General features: G+C 38.2%; 1 protein-coding gene across 6 annotated transcripts in view; it reads left to right on the top strand.

Annotated features, from left to right (window-relative positions):
- The first annotated feature begins 2531 nt into the window (after positions 1–2531).
- The window catches only part of LOC139117281 (poly(rC)-binding protein 3-like), a 101239-nt gene continuing 81838 nt past the window's right edge, over positions 2532–21932 (top strand). For 3 of the 6 annotated variants that reach the window (XM_070680247.1, XM_070680243.1, XM_070680238.1), the window contains exons 1-2: positions 2534–2670; positions 2945–2991. The gene's annotated coding sequence lies outside the window, so the exon portion shown is untranslated. Of the gene's footprint in view, positions 2671–2944; positions 2992–15025; positions 15155–21932 lie in introns of those variants that run through there. The other 3 variants (XM_070680244.1, XM_070680239.1, XM_070680250.1) reach the window with 2 other exon arrangements.

The raw sequence follows: 21932 nt of genomic DNA, 5'->3' as shown, positions 1-21932 counted from the left end.
CTGTGACCTCTGAACTCAGTCAGGTGACTGGTTTGTTTGTCAACAACGCACACGTGGACGCGTGGGCGGTGCGGGCAAGACTTTGTTTGATGAATCTTAACCTGAGGGTAGGTTGAGATTTGAACGTCAGCTATTGAAACGGCCTCTTATTGAATCAACTCAGAATGAGTTATCCAGGAGTGCAGCGTAGATGAAATCGAACCCTGAAAATAATTTTCGTTGAGGGCATTTGATTATTAGGTCAAGAGTAGGCAACCTTACGAATACACGGACTCGATAATTACTCTTTCAAATATACCAGGAAAGTGATATCATCTAGAAATATCTTACAAGAAGAAGAGCGCGATAGAGGCACGCCCCGGTCAAAGAAAACACGGCGGCTTTTATCAGATTGACATCTGATTATTTTTTTAAGTGATGTAATCGAAATGTTCGAATTAATTCTACATGAAGGATTATACGTTGACCTTTTGAGTTGACGTTCAACATTATTGCAGAAAGAAGACGTTAATATTTACTCTTCGCAAAGACAGTCGCATCTTCAAACGAGCCTCATGGAACGTTAACAAGTTTGAAGCCGAATTCGAAAATCACGAATGATAATTTCATGTTTTCATTGTATTCACGAGCAACACCGAAGTGGCGGTGTGTGTAGCGCGTACACGTTGCAAACGTTTGGAGTGCTCTTGTCGATCTCTGGTCACCGCAGAGTCTCTCCGCCACGATCGATTAATGTGTTTGAAATGAAAGCCTAATTCAGGGATATAAGGAATGCCATCGATCGCTGGCATTTTACATGTAACATATGGGCGCAGTTGACAATAAACTTGTCTTTCAAATGTTCATAAGCTTCCTCCGCAAACGTCATATATCGGCCCGAAAGTATTTATTCTGACTCACTACCGTGCATGAATCCCGGGTAAAAAGATCTGCTGTGGTGCTTCTGTATGGGACTTTGGGCAAAGAAATTTTTAACTCGTAGAAAAATTTATACTAGTTAAACGATTTACTTGTACATTGTACAATCGGTATATCGGTACCATGGAACGATCAAACGCGGGCCAAATGTTATTTCTACTAGGATAAAAGACACTGTAGATCCACACTGTGTACATATAAAATACGACACTATTATCATAATGTCGTTCATGGTATCCATTTTGATAAAAGGAGACCGTTTCCTTGCGATAAATTTGAAAGATTCAGTAATTTCTTTTTAATATTAGGCCTACAGCTCCAATTAACGATCTAATCCCGCCAGATGTAAGCCTACTTGGTCGCACTACATCCATGGTACAACATAGTCGACACCCGATCGATCCAAAATTGATCAGTCGAACACTGTACACTGCCATTGACTAAATGTGAACTTTTTTGCGAATCGAAACTAATGAATTCTCAACTATTGGCATATATTTACATATATGTATATATATATATGTATATATATATATATATATATATATATATATATATATATATATATATATATGCGTATATGGTGTAAATGTGTAGGCTTATCGAGAAAATCGCCTATGCAATCTGCAATCTGGCAAAACCGCACGTTTTACACGTAACACGCAAAACATTTATAGATATATCCAAACTGACGACCGATTACGATGGATTTGTCCGTATTTACCCTTCTTCGCTGTATTTCACTTTTACAAATACAAATACTCAGAATCGCAAGGAGCAGCAACGGAGAACAATAGCACCACTGAGTCCTTTGTGTGCACAGCTCTTGTACCAGTTTTACTATTTTCACATTTCCCCTCCGTTTGCGCGCACCTTTTCGAGAATATTTTCTCATTTTACGCTACACGTACACCCTTTCCATGGCCAGTCACTTTTTTTAATTAAAAATCTCAAGATTCAATTTTGTACACTATGTGACCGCGGTTTGGTTTTGATAAAGGGTTCTGAGTTGGAAGTGTGAACGATTGCGCGTACATGTTGTTTGCAAAGGAAGCAAAACAGATGTGACAGAACCTGAGGACAAAACAACAGACTCTAACACCTTGTTTTCACACCTTGCCAAGCAACAATGATAGAAGGAAAGCGGCACATTGCCTCCCAAGTAGTTGACCGGAGAACGTAAATAATTTTTATCATTTTGTCAGACAAAGGTATTTATCGTCAATGCTGTAATAATTTTAAATTAGCCTTTTAAAGTATTTTATGTTGACAAATGTTATAGTAATCAGGTATGTAGCTTTCCCGCACACCCCACGCGTTTTCAGGCGGTTTTAATAATTTTCGTCTAGTTTACTAATTCAAGCTGGGCTATTCTGAGTGTGCGCAGTATTGCTGCACCGCATGCGTCACTCGTCCAACGTCCGCGTAAACAAACTAGTCCGATGTAATTTTCCCAGTATTTTATCGAAATAAATAACTTTATATATGAAACAGTTGAAGCTTCTATTGATGGTTACCCTTATTACAGGTATCTTTTCATGTCCTAAAGCTTACAAGGGCGATTATGCAACCAATTGTGTAAGCGGACGGATTTACGCTCAGTCCATTTAGTGATACGTCCTGTAGTAGATTTCTCCTCAATGCAGCTTCTGTCACCCTGAAGACCTTCCCCGAATAAATCAGCTCGACGCTCCCAGCTGTCCAGGCAAGACCCCGCTCAGACCCGACCGAACCTCAGCCAGAGAGTCCAAGGTAAGATTCGGCCCAACCGGCTCGGTCTCGCACCAACAGGGATGCCTTTTTTGCTCTAAACGAATCGCGGCGAGAATGTTAATTTTTAAATCACACGCTGTTCGTTTTCTTTCTCTCCCCCTATTCAATTGATTATCGAGTAGTCGGCAATGATTTGTGTGTTCGCGATGCCTGCTCAGCGATGAGTGACCGAACGATACGCGATGCATACCATTCTTTGACACCCACAATCTCTAATGTTCTCACTTTTCGCATCTTTGTATTTCTTCAACAGACGTGACGATCGCCGTAGATATAATTAACCGGAGAGGAATAAAAAAGGTAAACAATGTTAAATTTCTTGCTGGTATGTGCATTGTCCGGGTACCGCCGCCGAAGACGCAGCTACCGTTATTCTTTCGCGTGGCACGCGAACGATTGTTTCCCTTACATGCTCACTGTGGATGCCATATAGCCCATCCAGAAATGACCAGACGAGTACGTGTTTACCACATTTAAAACATACCCCATGACGAAAAGGACTCGCAAGCGCCCCGTTGTCAGCACATCGCCATCACTGATCCGTGCCAAATCACCGCCGATTCCAAAGCGTTGCTATGCGTCGTGGCCCACACATGATTAATATTTCAATTTCTGACGGCTACCAGCGCAGCGCACCGTGCGTCTCTCCATCTCCGGTTTGGAAAAAAAAATGAAAGGAAGAAATTGAGTAAAACCAGTAGCGTAAGCGTAATGGAGTCGCATTATTTATTGATGTTGGCAAGGTTAAAGTAAGGAACAGTCGTGATAAATTTAAGTATAATTTGCCGTTTTTTTATGAAATTTTCTAAACACTATAATTAAAGTTCGGCCATCCATTGATATGAAATATTAATGAGACGTGATCAGACAGTTAGTGAAGTGTAACCAAATCTGAAAAGCAAAGTTTTTTTTTCAACATTACCGGCTGGCACTATTAATGAAAATGTCCCCTCTAAATTAGTTTATTTTACGTGGAGTTGAAAATGGAGGGGGGGAGGGGAATTATAATAGGAGTGATGGGGGGAGTTCTCTGTGCTTTATGATAGTGATTAAAGTATGATGTGGCAGGGATCGTAATATACCACAGCTGTGGTAGGGGCCATTTAAACAGTGGGCTTCACGTTAGAGATTGTGGAATACAAAGTAATTCACAATAGCCGTGTCACACGTCATTCAAACAAAACAAAAAACCTGCGCTGGCCTTTTCAATGATCCTTATTGATTTTGGACAGCGGGGAACTGAGCAAATATTGAAACTGTCTGGATGCAAGAAAAATAATAGAATTATTAGGCAAAATCCTCGGCAGATATTTTCCATCCAGTTTTTACATCAATTTCAAATTGCAATGGTAAAGGAAAATGGTGTTCAGGATATAAGATATGCTTTTATGGTGAAAAAAGTCACTGATAAAGCATTGTGTGATGATTTTCTTGTTTAATAAAATGGAATAAAGCATCTGAAAATTTTATTCTTTTCACTTTTTAAAAAACCTCTTCCATATGGCCTGAAACTAATGCCTTTTATGTAGTTACGCAGAGTTGAGTTAACCCTGGTCCAGCAACGGTAAATTTTTAGCTCACATTTGGTTTACCAATGTGAGGTTATGAGCTGAATCAGTTCATTTTTTATTCTTATCTTAGGTAGAGAGAAGTCAGCAGGAACACAGAATAAAATATTCATACCAGAAATATACAGAATGGTTTTTCTTTGTAATAATTTCTTTTCTTTCATCAATTCATAATCAAGAAAAAAAAAATCCATGTATGACTATACCTCCCCCCAGCAGGTGTAAAAAGACCTTTGTAGACATTTTCAATTAAAATTTTTGAGAATAACAGGTGAAAAAAAATACTGTCAAATTTGAAATAATCTGAATGTGAACAAGCTTCAAGTTATACGATACAAGAATTGATAAAAATCGGTCAATATTTAATTTTTTTATGCTCAGGAAAAAAATACCTGCCAAATAAAAAATGCACAGCAAATGCGTATAGTCTCCAGTTAAATTGCAATAATTCTTACTTTATTTACCGTATTTGATATCATTAAGTTGAGCTTTATTGTTCGCTACAGGGTACATTTGCCATTTAGCTCAGAGGGGTGATAAAAGCATGTGTCTCATTGGTTGGCAGTGTGGGGATTTATAAGAGGTTTGCTTATTGGTGAAATATGGATGGTTTTGTTGTTTGGACAATGGAAACAGATGTCAGTGGTGTTGTTTTACCAGTCAATACTCGGGGCTTTTCGGTTAAAACAAAACAAAAGCTGCTTTTTATTAAATTCCTGCGCCCAAAAGATTAAGTAGGGATGGGGTGAATTGGATTGTGAGGTCTTATTCCTTCCATTGTGAAGGCAGGAAGGAGAGCAATACTGTATAAGCAGAGAAGCTTTGGTCGGTAGACACCAAAGAATAACATTATATGACTGGTGATTTTACTGCATTCCTCCAAATGCACTGAAAATATCACATAATTTGTAGAGTACCCATTCATCCAAATATATATCATGGCAAAAAATGCAAGAAAAAAAACTATATTGTATCCCATATGATCCTTTTAAAATCATCCGTATCACCTTGGAGTATTAATTTCTTCAGGAAAAAAAAGGTTTCAAGTAATTTTACATTAATGAGATTGAGAATGTAGGATGTGAATAAAAATGAATTTCAACAGTAATGGGTTCAGACCATCCGTTGAATATTAAAGTCTCTTGTAGTTTGAACTGTGGTGCCAGCTGTTATAATCCATCCCAAATGTGTGCCTTGTACAGGAATTTGCAAATTTATATCACTGGCTGTTTAATCGTGTGTCGGTCTTTCCCAGCTTGCTGAACACCACATTGATGAAATAAAAGTGATGCAAGTATTGCTCTGGTTTACTTTAAAAAAAATACTCGGCCGTTAAGTGTGGCAGAAATCAGATGTACCACTAATTGTACAATTATGGGGCAATCGCAGAAAATTTGTCATTTAATTAATAATGGCTGGAACACACACCAACATTGCTTTTTTGATTGGACGTTTCTGAAATTTTGCCCTCTGGGTTAGATGAAATATACCACTTTAAAATTTCATGTTTAGTGGTTGTCATCAAAGGAATTGCTCATGTGTATGATTGAAACGAAAAAAAAAATTTAAAAATTAAAGAACAGCTAGAATATTACAACGAAAACCTTCAAAATATACTTTTGCTTTGAACAATAGAAAAGGAAATTGATTTTGTGTAACCACAGAGTTTGTCATGAATTTAGAGCTGACTCTCCGGGTACTGATGTTACAAAAGAAATACAATATCGTATTAAAAAATTAAATGATCACATACCAGAATTATGAAACATTAAAACTTTATTAAATAAAATATCAAAAAGTAAGACTGTGAAATTTTACTGCGATTTTGAATAATATAAGAAGGCAATGACTGTTTGTAGGAGATGGTTGTGTTGATATTTATGATTTTATTTTATGATGTTACTGCAGCCATTAATCTTGACATCAGCTGTTGTTCAAGGTCAGAACGGTTTCGGCTTGGAGAATTGGGAAAAACAGAGGGGAGGGGGTTGTATGAGTTTTAAATAACAATACATAATTTATACATTCTTGTATTGTGTATTGTATTATTCTTTTGTACATATGATAGCATATGGATAGATTTGTCTGTAAACACAGGTTTAGGTGACCCCCTCAAGATCCCCTCATTTAGAACCTGGAGAAAGCTCTTCAACGTTGACCCTCACAAGATAGTCAGCCAGCCTCGTGCATTTGTAACTAGGAGGGTTGCCCAGCTCCGTCTGATTTATGCCATCGCTTAAAACCTACGCTTAAAAAACTTCTGATAAATCAACTACTGCGGAACTCGATATAAAACGCAGCCATAAACATTTTTCGGAAACCAAGTAATGCGGTCTTGAAAGACGTGAATCAACTTGTTTGGAGTAATTATTGCGAATATTTGTATTGCACTGCAGGAAAAGAGTCAGCAATTATTTAGGAGTGTGAGGGAGGGCTGTTTTTGACTGAGGATTTGATTAACAACATGAAAGGAATATTTTTATAACATGAGTGCAGTTAGAAATGCCCTTAGAAGTACTGATTGTTTGAAGTGGGATGGTTACAGGCAAATCAGATTGTGTGTGTTTGTAATGACGTCAATGCCAAATGTTTGCTCTAACATTTAAGAGAGCGCCACAAAACAGTACACATTCTGCCTTAATCTTTAATTGTGTGTCGAAATATTTCGCGGAGCAATACTGTAATAGTTACCTTTTCAAATATGTTATTGCAGCCGTATTTCAAATCGGCATCAACTCCACTGATCACAGAGCTATTCACCATCTTGAATAGGGCTCCTTACAGACGCTGTAATTCCATATAGGTTGTGAGATCAACGGATTGACTCCCTAAGCTGTTTGATATTTTTCTCCTTGTGGCCTGGAGGGGTTTTCTCAATAAGAAAGGTGACTCGCAGGGAATTTTTTTCTGTTTCGTTCTCAAGGTGTTTTTGTCTGCCGCAATAGCAAGTCAAAAACGGACTCCTTTTTGATCCGTATGAGAGGGAGAAACAAACTGCCAAGAGAAAACGGCTTTGCGTAATTATGTGAAAATGTTACTACACTGCAGCATTATGTAAACATAAGTGTTTTCCCTGTGCCCTTCAATAATTGGAGTGTCAAGCGTAAAATCTGAACTCTCACTCATAAAAAATTTGTTGGCAATTAATCCATGATTGATGGACTATCAATGAAGTACAATTTTTTTTTCAGAATCATCTCCAACAAAAAATGCCCATACCGCACGAGTAAATATTTTTCCTTTGACCAAAAAAAAATGCCATTCACCCTAGTAAAACTGGTGAATAAAATTTATCACCCTGCTTTCCTGTTGTGGTAGTTTTCTTATTTTCTGTAAAAAATTGATGCTGCTGATTTCGTACAGACTGTGGAATGAGGCTGTTCTTAGGTATGAATGCCTATGATGTCATACTCTTCGTATCCAAAAAAAGTGAACTGCTTCTTAGTCCCATCACAATTGTGACGTTTTTCATGTCCTAATCACACAAATCTCATTCTCTAATGATGGCTTTGATATTTTGAAGAGCTGTACTATTGCATTGATCTAATAAATATGCAATGTACAATTTTCAAATGAGGTATTGGATTTCGCTTTGTAAAATACCAAAGCCTCCTTTTCATTTATGCTGATTAATTTGATTAGAGATATTGTGTGTGTGCACAGTTCTGGCTCGTTTTATTTTTAGTTCGTTAATATCAATGCATCTGGCAAGCTAAATGGCGCCTGTCAAAGATAAATTAATTTGTATGGGAATATGCAGATTTGCAATTGGATAAGTAGTCGTACATTGTGTCGGCTGGTTGTCAGCACCAGATAAAAACTTTATGTATTTGGGGCCCTTCTCTGAATGAGGAGAATAGCAAAGAAGTATTCCACGAGGGCCAGATGCCTCGAATCAACAACAGTCAAATATGTAAGTGCTTCTGAGCATGTACAGCCTGTTTTTCTTCGAAATCTTCTTCAGTCATGATCTCATCTTACAGAAAAAAAGGTTGAATTTTGAAGGATTTCACGGAATATCACATCTGTGAAAGATTGATTCCTGCCCAAGTGGTCAGGTAGGTAGGTAGGGATGCTGGTGTTGCCATGGTGATGCCTCCACCTTTTCTTGTCAATCAGGGAAGAGGTTTGCGTAGCTTGAGCAAGGGTGGTATACATTTGCCATCTAGGTCACTAAGGGCTTCATCATTGGCAATGGTGAGGGGTCTTGTCATAAAATACTCAAGCTGGGCTTCTTTTCATCATTTAAAAAAAAAAAAAGCAAACCAAGGTCAAAGGGAACATATAACCTGGAGACTAGCTAAGTGCTGTAATCACTTCAATCAGCCATTACAGTTTGAGCTCTTGCAGGGCCATTCAGGGGCCAAAACAGAAAGCCGGAATATTTTGACAATCAATCACCCGGTGAACTCAAATGTCACACAACAAAACGGTCATGTATGTTTTAATTTAAGTACATCTCCTGTGCCGTGTTTTCATTAGGTAGAGTGAAGAATCCCTTTATCACTGGAATGGCTTCCAAGGGAAAACAAACCTGCGACTCTTTGCAATCGTCAAATGAAATGTGACAATGGGCCTTTTTTCCCTTTGCCAATATTTTAATTACGTACATTATTTTTCTGCCTTTTGGAACTATTTTGGACAGACACTGTATTTTTCCTCTCCACAAAATTTATTGAATTTTAGGACTCTAATATTTACAAAAAAATACAAATTTTTTTTTGAGAAAATTGAAACAATTTGATATTGGCAGTGTACGACGAAGCTTATAGATTTAATTTGCATAGATAGCTTCTCTTAGTGTGCAGATCATGTTTGCAATCTGAAGTGATATTGAAAACAGAATTCTGTAAAGTGAGTCTTTCCGCAAAGTTATCGGCCGACTGAAATACATTGACATTGTTGCATACTGATCCAGTGTACTTCCACACACACGCATACTGATCAACTGCTGTCCTCTCTCAAGCTACTTGGAGAATACTAAAACAGTTAAACCGAATGGCTTTTTTTCCTCAGATATTTTCTGTGTCTTCCTGTCCTTGTAAACAATCAAAAAATATCATTATCTCTGCCATTATGTATGCATGTATGCAAGTTGTGAAAAAATCCATTGCAAGTCATTACTTGAAGTATATATATATATATATATATATATATATATATATATATATATATATATATATATATATATATATATATATATATATATATATATATATATATAACATATATATGTATGAGTTATATTTTACATATATTATATATGATTGAGTTATATTTTACATATACATGTATGAGTTATATTTTACATATATATGATTGAGTTATATTTTACATATATATGATTGAGTTATATTTTACATATATATGTGTATATATATATATATATATATATATATATATATATATATATATATGTGTGTGTGTGTGTGTGTATATATGAAGATACATAAGATATATGTATGAATGTGTATGTAATACTGAATTGTGTATTTTTATACATGTACACATGCACACAGATAAAGAGAGTTAGTCTACTGCAAATATCGTCTATGTTGTTACTGATTTATTGACTTTTATATCATTTTATTCAGTCATTAAACTTGTTTGAAAATTGATGTTGTCTTCTACACTTGAAATTCCTTGTTAGATTGATCTCATATACAAAATGAAATCTGCATGTGTTGTACTCCGGGGTGATATTGTCTGTATCTGCGCCCACGATTATTGTCGCATGTTCCCCCTTCTGGAATTCATTGTCCCCCCGTGTTCAGTTTCTGCTGCCATGAAAATTAATCTCTTGCTGTGCCAGTCCTGTTACTTTGAGAGCATTGGATGTATGCATACCCAATGCGTAAAAAAGATTCTCAGAAGCATTCAGCTATTCAGGTTGGAAAATCTTACCTAGATCACATCAGCCCCCGGAGCATCTCTCTGCCCACACTGTCGATGGAAAGATGGAAAGAGAAATGTCAGTCTAGCTTTCTTGAAGGCTTGACATTTACGACTATATCATCAGTTATTGGATAAGCAACTGAAAGTACGCCATAATTGACATGATCAAACAGAAGTTTTTTCCGGTCAAACTCGTGTGGGTGGTACTGTGATACCTGACATGTGTAACAGTCGAGATGATAATGGGGTTTGTCAATTTTGGTTGTTTTTGTAATATGAAAAGAAAAGTGATAACGACAAAGTCTCTCTCTTCAGAGAGTACCCTATTTCACAACTTGCGTGCCCTTTGAACTTTGCTGTGTCTTGTGGATGGAAAAAAAATGGATAGAGAGCTGCAGAAAGTCCTTTTAATACAGAGTTATTGTAGGGTGAAAGAAACTTGATAGAAAAGTTATTCTATCCTCACAAGGGGATTACGGACATAGATACCCCATTTGGCCACCTGGAGATTTTTATCGTTTTGGTCCAATTATGCCGTCTTACAGTTAGTTTTCTTAGAGGTTTTGACATTTTGAGGTCAAGTAAAAGGTCGGGGGGTTGGTTAGGTAATATGAAAATTGCCTCATTTGCACCAACTGCAGAAAGACAGGACTTGAAGACAGACAGAAGACAAGTGTGATGTTTTACTTGATCACCCTGATTTACCTATTAAAACATGAAGAGGCCCATGATCATAGTTAATGATAAAAGGTTTGGGTCAATCCATGATGGTGAAAGGTTGAAATATGGCTTTGGTGTGGAGGGGTTCATTTTCTACAATCAGGGAGGTGAAAGTCATCATCCACCTCTGTATGAAAGCAATCAAAATTGTCAGATACAATGTGCGGACTCTCAAACTCAGTTTCTCCCAAAGCATTGAATGTGAAAGTACAAAACATGCAAACAGTTTTCCCAGTTCCTGGAAGGCAAAAAAATTCTAACTATTAAAAAGGACTCTTGTACAAGACCGGCTTTTTGATCGGAAAGTGTAACAGAAGTTCACCATTGGTAATTAATGCATTGTTTCGTGCCGTGATTTTACCCATTGTTTTGCGAAAAGGATTACAGATTCCATTAGCAGAGACAACAAGCCTCGGGGAAGACCGTTTTAAGAGGCAGCAAGCACCCGGCAAAGATGTTGTTATTCCATACCAACAGGGCAATTGCCATCCCACTTTTTTCAGAGCCTTTGGAAAATAAAATATTCAATTTGCAACATGTGTTGATACATCTTCGCGAATGTTTTGTTGTACTCTACAGACATATTCAAAGTAGGTGGAGAAGAACCACAGGAAGATTGAGTTTGAACATGTGTGCATGGACAAAATATCGACAGGGTTTTTTTAGCAGTAGTATATTGCTTGAAGTGACTTTGCGTCTGTGCTGCATCATGTATCTATATATATGTATGTTTAGAATTAAGCCTTGTGTCTCCCGTAGGCAGTGACTGACAGAACCAGTGTATGGCTGTTTCACATTCCTACTGAAATCCTTTTATCTGAGCAATTCATTCCGGAGATCCGCAACCAGCAAAATATCACAGGGACCATTCTCTTGTCAAAACTATTTCATTTTTCTCAATTCTCTCTATTGAAAGATGCAGTAGATGACCTCCAATACAAATAATGAAATACGCCCAACATGACTGTCAACTTTCAACAAGGTCACGTCCTGTGAGGCAGGTCAAATGCAAATCATAGCTCTGTGTAAACAAGTACAGTTAGTTCCTAAAGCAAGCCTGTTTCAGGGAGCTGCCGATTTCTATTTATTTGGAAAGGAAAAAAAGTGCTGTTGGGACCTCTGTGCTCATCCAAGCAGTAAAACCAGAAACTTGAACGCTGAACCGATGAAGTCCACTCAAGGATGCATGTCTGATGTTGTCCATGTTTGAGCACTGAATGTCAAAACATACTTGCATTAGGCATTGGTATTCCGCTCAAAAATCCTGTATCCATTTAACTATCTGTCAAAAACATCTGCTGTCGTCTGCCCTTTTTTTCCCCCGCTGTTCACTCAGGGAGATTTACCAGTCGAGTAGCAATGGAATTAATTGTTCTGATAAGAAAAATTTCATGCCGAAGTGCATCAATAACTTATCATCGACTATTTTGCAATTCTTGATCAAAAAATATATCCATGAGTGTTTTCTTGTGACTTTAACAGCGGAAGGGAAGTTACTGCCATAGCAACCAAAGGTGAAAGGTCATCTGAATATTTGTCCTCTGTGTGCCTCCCATTCCAGAGAAGATACATGCTGCCACTAACATGTGATTCAGCCTGTTCAGGATTCTATAATTCCAATTAACTTGCAACACCACGACTGAAAACATGAGTGTCCTGAGGAATCGGTGTAATTTATGGTGACAAAAGACGTGTTTTGTTCGCCAGATCTGTAGAGATCTGTTTTATTTGACCGGTAATGAATTTATGACAAGTTTAAATCCCAGGAGAGGCCAGTCATGTTGTCTGCATAATAATGTGCAAAGTCATGTGTATCTGTTTAAGCTTTTACTGTGATATGAATCGCTTTTCAGCCATACAAGTACATCAACAACAGTTCATAGATCATGCATATTATGAATTAATACACAGACCTATAATATAGTATTACATACATACATGTACATGTATACAACTATATATACATACATACATGTACATACATACAGGTACATACATACATGTACATATATAAATAACCATTCATGCATATTCTCTAATTATGTATATATTTTTACCTGTAGATCTATATCATTGTGTATGCATAATTTGCCTACATACTATGATACATTAAACAGATGTATACTTTCACATGCACAGATACATACATGTGTATTTGCAAACATGCAAGTATGTCTACATGGACAATAATTGCTTCTACCATGCACATCAACATCAATACATTGTATATATTTGATATGCGTCTACAAGTATCATGTGCAGGTATACACATGCTAGTAATGTGATAAACACAAATAAACAAGCTGAAAAAGGGTGATGATTTGAATGCGGAATCGATTGATATTCTGTACGTGTTCCCACGATGGTTGCAGTGAGTGCGGTACAAATTGCTATTCCATACAGGACAGTGACATATTTGACTAGTGAATGCGAATAATTAGACAAAGTCAGGAGGTCACCGCAAACCAGATGTATGGCTTTGGTTGCGGTAAATTGCCCCAGCCGTAATGTTAGCAGTAATTGTTAACATTTGCAAGCTATGTACGTGCACGAGAAAAAGAAACAGGCCAGAGGGCCAGTTTTATTTGAAGTGTATTATTACCAGGCCCTTGCTAAGATGCCCTCGACTATTTAACATACTGGGTAATTTGCAGCATGAAATGACACTATTTTTCTGCGCGAATAACCTCAGCGATATTAAAAATATTCGTTGTTTTGAGTCAATGTGTGTGTGTGTACATCCCTTTCTCTCTCTGTACATCTTTTCGCTCTTTGGTTTTGTAGTCATGTTATGCCTTTCCAAGGGTTTTGTTCAGACATGATGAGCTAGCTGTGACCGTGATCCATGAAATTGACATCTCATTCCATTCGCCAATTAAAGTATTTACGTGGTGTCTTGGATACCGTACAAAAGGATTTCGTCCAGTTTTGAATAAATATTATGACCAGAAATGGTGATCTCTGAGTCTTTTTACGTGTTTACAGACTTCCTTGCCCCTGCAGAGGTCAAAGTTGAAAACCATTGGCTCGAACCAAAATGTTGGGATGAAAAGATAAGAACTTTGTCTTGACTTTGTACGCTGCTTGGCCACCCGAATGTTGTTTGACAAAGAAACGACACACTTTACAGTTCTTGTACAATGCCTGTGAATGTTTCAGTATGGTGCCAATATGCAGACAATTGCACCATAATGGCGATTGCAAGGCTTAACCTTTTGAATACTGAAGTCAATTTTTGTTGCTTCTATAGAATATAACGGCAACAATTGTTTTCAGTACTACCGGTAGACAACTTTTATCAGATTTTTCACAAAATTTTGGTCAAAAACTTTAGCCAATGAAAAGTTATGACCATTTGGTCCAAAACTATTAAAAAATTACAGAAAAATTTAAAAAATTGGGAAAATGTTGCACTGAAATTTTGATGGGAAAAATTACAGCATTCAAAGGGTTAAAAAGGTATGGTTGTGTTTAAGTGAAAGCTGACCTCAATCAGCTAAGCTGTCTTATCAGTTGCTGTGAGTCGCCTACTTCAATACAGAAATTTGTGATCTGTAACCATCAATCTAGCTAAAAGAATGCCTTTCTTTTTCCAGATGAACAGTTTTGAAAAAAACAAAACGGATTGCACACCCCTCCTCATGAACCGTATGGTCAATATTGCATTGTGCATTGTGTCTGAGGCCATAGATAACAGACTCTGCTGTGAGAATAATTGCCTTTGGTGTTTTTGTTCCTCCGAAAGTCAGTAAAAGAACAAAAAAGAACAACAACAAGAAAATCTTGAAAAGAAACTTGAAAGGCGCTACTGTGAATTCTTTTGGTTATTTTTTTATGACGCCCGAGTCAGGGGTCTGAAACGTTACAGTAAGTCAAGCGGCTGCATGGAGTGGGGACACAATCCTTTTGCCACCTTTAGGTCAGTGTGTGGCGCTGTCAGTAAGGTAAGCTAAATTGCCAAGCCCTTTGAGAGGGATTATTCCATTGTTGTGCCTTATTTGCTGTCCCGAGTTTATCCAAGCGGAACGGAGACAGCCAAAAAGAAGACACTGAGAGATATAGCGGAGCGTAAGCGTAATACACTAAGTGTGTGATTTTTAGAAATCTGTGAACAAAAGCCCGAATGGGGGCACTCAGACACCTTTTCATTGCACGAGGCCGTGATAGAAGAGCTGTTATCATTGTTTATATGAGCTTAGCGTTTCAATTTATGACCGGCGCGGTAGCCACAGAGTAGATTCAGAAGTTACTCCAAAGGCCAAGGATCGGTTTCTCACAAGGTAGGGCTGCCATAGTTTCTTCTTTTTGACCAGAATTTGTGTGTTCCTGACCAAAGAAAATCCGGCATAGGATGTGAAATCAACCAGAAGTCAATCTTTGTCCCAGAAATTTTTCTATCACCATGTATAATAGCGCTTGAATGTAGCTTGCGTTTCGATGATCTCAGACGTACAGAGAATTTTGGCAACCATTTCTAGGTCAGTACTTGACCGTCAATGTTGCACATAGTTTCATTGTGTTTGTCATTGCCTTTGTCTTTGTACTCGCCCAAGTCATAATGTGTACCTATATCAAACTAGGTGAACTAAAGTACAGTACGTGGTGTATGTGTATTGATATTGTCGTTTATTATTGACAAAATGATTGAAGTCTGTCGAAAGATAGGCATTCTGTCCACGTACGTGTGCCAGTAATTGTGTATATACCTACGCAGCTGTAAATTTCTTGTGATCACACCCAGTTTAACGGACCATGTCTTATTGTGGCACAGGGCTTGGAATTTTCGGAATTCATAATGAACAGATAAAGAAAAAATCTTCCATGGCTTCTTACTGTGCAATAATCCACAGTGAATGAAGGTGGTATAGTTTCAGCTGCTAACTTCGTCTGGTTTTACCCATCTCAACTTTCATTGATTTCGTCATTAGCGTCCCGGTTTGCTCAAGAAATGGGGCTCTCTGTAGGCTGTAGGATAGTGTAGTAGCACGATTGCCTCTTGCGTGCACCCAAAGAGGCATTCAGAAATGAAAAGCTGTACAAAGAAAAGGTTGTTTAGAGCTACGGAGGTCAAGTGTGGGTTACTCGGCTTTGCATTGGGCAGTTGAATGTTGTTTACAGTTCCACAGTAGTGACTAGAGCTATATGGCTAGGGCACATTATTTTTACTCTGTGTCAATATACTCTATACATGTTACGTACACAGTGTGCGTGTTTGGATAGGGACCGTCATTACACCATGAAGCATAGATTTTCATTACCCGAGTGAATATGTGACAAATTGTCAAGCAGGTTGTGTGGAGCGTGTGTGTGTGTGTGTGTGTGTGTGTGTGTGTGTGTGCATGAGCGTGTCGATTTTTTTTTCATCTCTGCCGTACTGCTCTGTGAATGGTGGAGCCGTCAGCTTTCGGTGTGTGCGTGTAAATTATCGCATAGTATACTGATGTAAGTAAACATGTAGATATTCTGTAGGTGTTTGCGCTGTCACATGCACTTAAGAGTGAGTTCTTGAGTGTTGATATCATAGCTGTATTTGATCTGACGTGTATATGCAGCTTCAAAGAGATGAATTCCTTAGAAGAATCGCAATCAAACACACACAGTATCATCAATCCAAACATCATTTGACCCGACTGCTTGTATGGATTGTTTGAATTTAAATTGACGCATAGTGTTTGTACATTTGTAGATTTCCTCGCACATGTGAGATATTTCTTTCATTTTATCTCATGGACAGAAAAAAAGAAAAAGAAAATTCCATAGAAATAAAAAATAAAACAAGAAAAGTGAAACTGTGAAAAAAAAAATCATCATTTTATGTGTGAAGAATTCCGAGACGACTTTCTCTTTACCCTTAAACTATAGATCAGACATTACAAATTTTGAATACACCTCATTAGATATTTCAGTTTGATAATTGGTTTGTTGTTTTGTGCCTGTAAGGATCATATTATGCAAATTGCTTCAACAGCCTGTCTTGTTTGAATAAATACAGTGCGTTTGTGTGTGTCATGACAAGATGAATTGGTTTCTTCATTATTTGGCCGTATTTATCTTTTTGAATTCACCATTGTACATGTCAATGACAAAACCAGTAATTTTCTGTTTTAAAATTGGTATTTTGTTACCGCCTGTGAAAAATGTCAGAATCAAAAAAAAGCAGCAACTTATTCACTCAAGAGAAGTTATCAACATTGAAGCCAGTCTGAGTTGAAATTTTTGACAAAAATGTCGATATGGCGAGATTTCTCTATTTCCCTAAGGGAAGAATCGAACAGAGACGCGGTTCCAATGATATTTAAACTCTCAGCCTTAATTTTGGTGGAAGGATGCCAATATGCCAATTTCACCATAGAGCCAATTTGTAACACAGAAACCTCTCTCCCAGCACTGCATAATCACCACTTATGCTTGTCACGTTATAGTGGTTGCTATGGAAACCACACAATGGTGATCAATGAGGGGGCGTGTCTCATCACAGGGTGTTGCTCGGTTCATATTCAGGTCTTATAAAAAAATGTAATGTCGTGATTGGTACTTGTTTTGTTTTTTATCGCTTGACCACCCTGTGTCGTTACAGACTTGGTTATGAAGGGAGCTCGGCTTTTGTTAACTGCAAAGACGCTTGATGAGATGCCTGTGAAATGTTACTCTGGAAGAAGCTCAATTCTCAATCAATTGAAACCCTTAGAAATCAATTGCAATTGAAAATATTAGATTATTCTATTTTTATGCCATCAGTTTTCAGTTTCGTTCATCGCCAACACCAAGAGGCGCTTTTGTGCGCAGAATTTTAAATATGCCACCATTATGCACGCGGCGATCTTTGCGGAACTCGTAAGCTGTTAGGGCCGTTCATCTGCCCATCTATCATTTCAATCCGTGGACTGTTAACTCGTCATCGAGGAAACTCCGTAACATGTCAGTGCCGCAGAAGAAAAGCCACGGAATCTATCACCGCTCGCTCCGTGACTGCTAACGGATTTGCGGGTCAAATTTGAGTGCCCTTGCTTATACGTCGCATACATATCGCAAATCCATACCAGGATTTGAATTCCAATCAACAGCGTGACAAATTGTCTGTTATCATATCAATTAGTTTGCCGTATGGCATAATTTCTTTACAGGCTATTTCTGTCTCATTATATTTCTGTATCAAATAAAGTGACTAAAACGGATGGCCACATTTTAACCTGCCATGTTTATTTTTAATTAACACCAAAAGGCAGATCCATATTGATGTATGTCACATCCGTCCAATTCCGGAAATTTAAGGATAGTGTGTATTACAGCAGCATAACAATTGGTGGTAAAGCCGTTATTGTTTCCGGCAAAGTGACTTTTTTACTCATGCTTCACTTACATTTTCAATTTTCCATAAAAGTAAAATTTCAATATAAAATGCTTTAATTAATTGGTCGAACAGAGAACAGACAAAGTCCATCTTTCACAGAATTTTTCAAAGGGATGTGATTTGAAAAATGGTTGACGCTCTCCTTATTGAATTTGATTCTACCCATCTGTGTATCATCACAAATGTAATAACATTTTCTCCTGTACTGTGTTCTTTGTGAGTCCATGTCTTCTGAAGAATTAGGTTACATGTGTGGGTGAGTGTGTTTTTTTTCTCCCTTCCGGGTGACCGAGTTTTATTCCGTGGTTTTTTGCCGCAGCAAATTTTAAAGATGATGAGCAGTAATGTGGAGGTTGCAAAGATACGTCAAGTTGGTTGCCATGCCATCGCTGTCATATGAGGATGGGAAAGATGAATGGATGGTTAGATTTGGAAAGTGGGTAGTGTTCTCCATACCTTGGGGGGTAGTTGATTTACATAACAATGCATCATAATTTGCATTTTTCCTCATCGTGAAAATGTTTTCTTTTGTATGATTATTCAAATTGCTTGAAAATAGAGTGGTGGCCCGCCCGTTTCAGTTCCCTTGTGGAGAATTCTGGTTGTAAAAAAACTTTACCTGAACAATTCACAAGTCACGGACAGAATAGGCAAATAACAACTGGAAGTCATTATCTCTTCGTTCAAAATTTCGAACTTTGGTTCTCTCACAGTAGGACGGCTAGAGAGTTCTTTATGTATGAATAAGGACCAAATATTCTCATTTGTAAGTCTTTGTGTGTGTTTTTCTAAGCCACAAAGGTGGCTATTTTCCGGCCCAAACAAACTGTACAGGTCTGCTGTTGGAGGGCTTTACTCCCAAAAGTCATTGTTTGTGTTATTCCATGCTCCCCGGCTTGTAAACCTTTCTATCCTCTGGGCGGTACGGACAGCTGAACCATGACAAAAATGTTAACTATGCCCATTTCATAAACGTTAAACGGCAAAGTAAATGAACCAAAAGAAAAAAGTGAAAGTGTAAGTGTTGGCCTCGGCTATTGTATAAATATCCAGTCACAAAACTATTCCGAAGGTATTATACAATCATTGAGGGCCAAAAGAGAATTGCGGGTGAGTATTTAGAAATCAAATATGAAAACACGACGTTATCTTGTTCGTGCCTCAACTTCCAACCGGACAGACAATCAATCGTGTGTTAGCATTCCCTGTGCAGTGAGAGAATTTCAGCGAGGTTGTAATTTCTGTGAGATAGCCATCTTTGTTTGTTGTTTGTAATTAAATGCTGTATGTAAGTTACTTGTATTTCTCTTTTACAAGATATGCCCGGGAAAAATGTTACAATTATCCGGACACAAGTGCCGCCAACCTAAACTTCAGAGATTTTGTTTGTTCACTTTGAGAAGAAACTACGCAACCCTCCCTGTCACTGTAAAGTTAGCTATCTATTCTCTTTGTAAATACTGTAAGATTCAATCACATTCTATCATGAATTGAAGTCCCGACCTGAGAGCTAGCAAACTAATGACCCAGTAAGAATATCTGTGTACAGTACTACACACTGCAGAACACTTTCTGTGGGGACTGGCATCGTTCTTCACATTTGCCAGAACCACTGCTGCTAAGTTTTTTAACTCGTCCCTTTGAATATGGCAGAAAATTTTAAAATGCCCTTTATGGTACGATATCCATTGGGCAGAATATGACTGACTTGTAACTGACTTAGAGGGTCCATCATCATCATGGCTTGTAACTTATCTAATGTTGTTGACCTGGATAACCTGCAAAATCAATTGGGACTGCTATTTACCCAGGTCCCATCCCGAACACGCCCAACTCGTGTCTTCCCAGTGGCATAAAATTTAGGTCAGACATGCCAAACAAGTGAATGACATATATTCCTTGCTTGGTCAGGTATTCTACCTGGGTTTAACGAAGGCTTTGGAGTCGGTTGACTGGCTGAATTCTGGCCACATGTCATGGTTTATAGCTCGGTAGTCAGTTCGACCAGCTTGGATCTGGCCATGCCAAATTATCAGGCAATCAATTATCCAGAGGTTACCAGCTTGACAGCAGGGAGCAAGGTGCCTCTCACCCTTCAATTGTTGTGTGTTTGTGCAAGGTGACAGGGGGGGTCAGTATGGAAGCCCCCCTTTGCACTTTTGTATTCGATCATCTGGTATGCGTGAGTTTCTCCAATGAATGCTAAAGCAGTCATGAAGTTTCGCATGCTAAATTCCTTCGGTGGGACCATTGTTGCAGACCACCATAAAATCATTAGCGCTTGTTTCAGAATAGATTGACATCTTCGTTCATTATACCGTTAACCCTGCCAACTGCAATTCCGACCTTTAAAACGTGGCAGGTTTCCCCGCGTTAAATTATTTTGTTGAAAACAGTCGGACAAAGCAAGCAGCTGTAGTTGAGGTCTTGATGAGTTGTGTGTCAACTGCCATTTATACAAAGCTGTGTGAGTGACTCCTGTGGTTCCTGACTTGGACAAAGCCCGGCATTCATAAATACAGAAAAGATTGATTTAGAAACATACCATGCTAATAATGCATTGTAATTTTTTGTACATTTGAGGTACCAGCATAAATGGCAGTTGACATATTGTGAAGTTGGAACTAATTTTGCAGTAGATGCGGACGTCCTTGGGACCCATGCAGAGCATTCGCCTGGTTCCACTCCAGCACAATTTGAATTTGAATTTTACAGCCTGAAAACAAAGATGAGGCATATTTTGTGCAAATATATCACATTGATAAAATGAACTGACAAAGCAAAATTTCATATTTTCAGACAATGAAAATATGATTGCTGATACAATATTGATTTTACTGCATCTGACAAGCATGTAGGTCATTTTAATATGGGTCACTGTTTGTCTGACATGTTATGATTAGAGTAAAGAAATCATGGAAAACTTGGACTTATGTACCAAATCTCAGATCCTCCAAGATCAGAACCTGTGTTGAAGTTCAGTCTGCGGCGAGCTATAGCCTCTCAGGACTTCTGGTCTTCACGATTCTACTGTTGGTTACTGATTTAAAATGGCTGACAGAAAAATATGACAAATATTTTGATTCATGTCGGACAGCTGTGCCAATGGCACTGGATACCCACACTAGAATGTCCAAATGATATTCTCTGACTATTGTACAACAAAGCTCTAAATGTTTATGTCAGTCAAGAGGTCACATATTTTTAGAAAGTCCCTGCAGGCTTCGGTTCCGGGCTTTGGTTACATGTAATTTACAAAAGTGTAAGCCTAGGTTTTAACCCTGTCTTGAACTTTCACGATTTTCTCGGCAAAAATTAGACGTGATGTCAACTTGAGTTGCCGTTTCTAGTAAATGGCTCTCCGAAAGTTATGCTCTCAAGTTGCTTTTGTGAATCTTTGAAGACTGCCTCCGTGACTTTCTTGAAGCCCAATCGCGGAACTGTATTAACATCGGTTGACCCTGCTAACCTCCCTATGAGCAAAAATGGAATATGCTGACCCCAGGGTTGTGAGCGGGCTTGGTCGGGTAAGCTAACAGGAAATGCAGGGGTGAAAAAGGTTAGCTGCTCCCTGAAGATGGGAGTTCCTTCCAGTTCCGAAACTCAGTGAGTGCTCAAATGCATACAGTTGGTAGCAGTGTTTTTAGAAGTTCCTGTCAGCCCACTTAGCTACTTCAAGTCCTCCCCTAGCTCTCCCCATTGGCAAA

This window comes from Ptychodera flava, chromosome 18 (assembly GCF_041260155.1).
Source record: "Ptychodera flava strain L36383 chromosome 18, AS_Pfla_20210202, whole genome shotgun sequence".
Lineage (NCBI taxonomy): Eukaryota > Metazoa > Hemichordata > Enteropneusta > Ptychoderidae > Ptychodera > Ptychodera flava.
The sequence above is the reverse complement of the archived record's forward strand: the minus strand, read 5'-3'. Positions and strand labels throughout refer to the sequence as shown.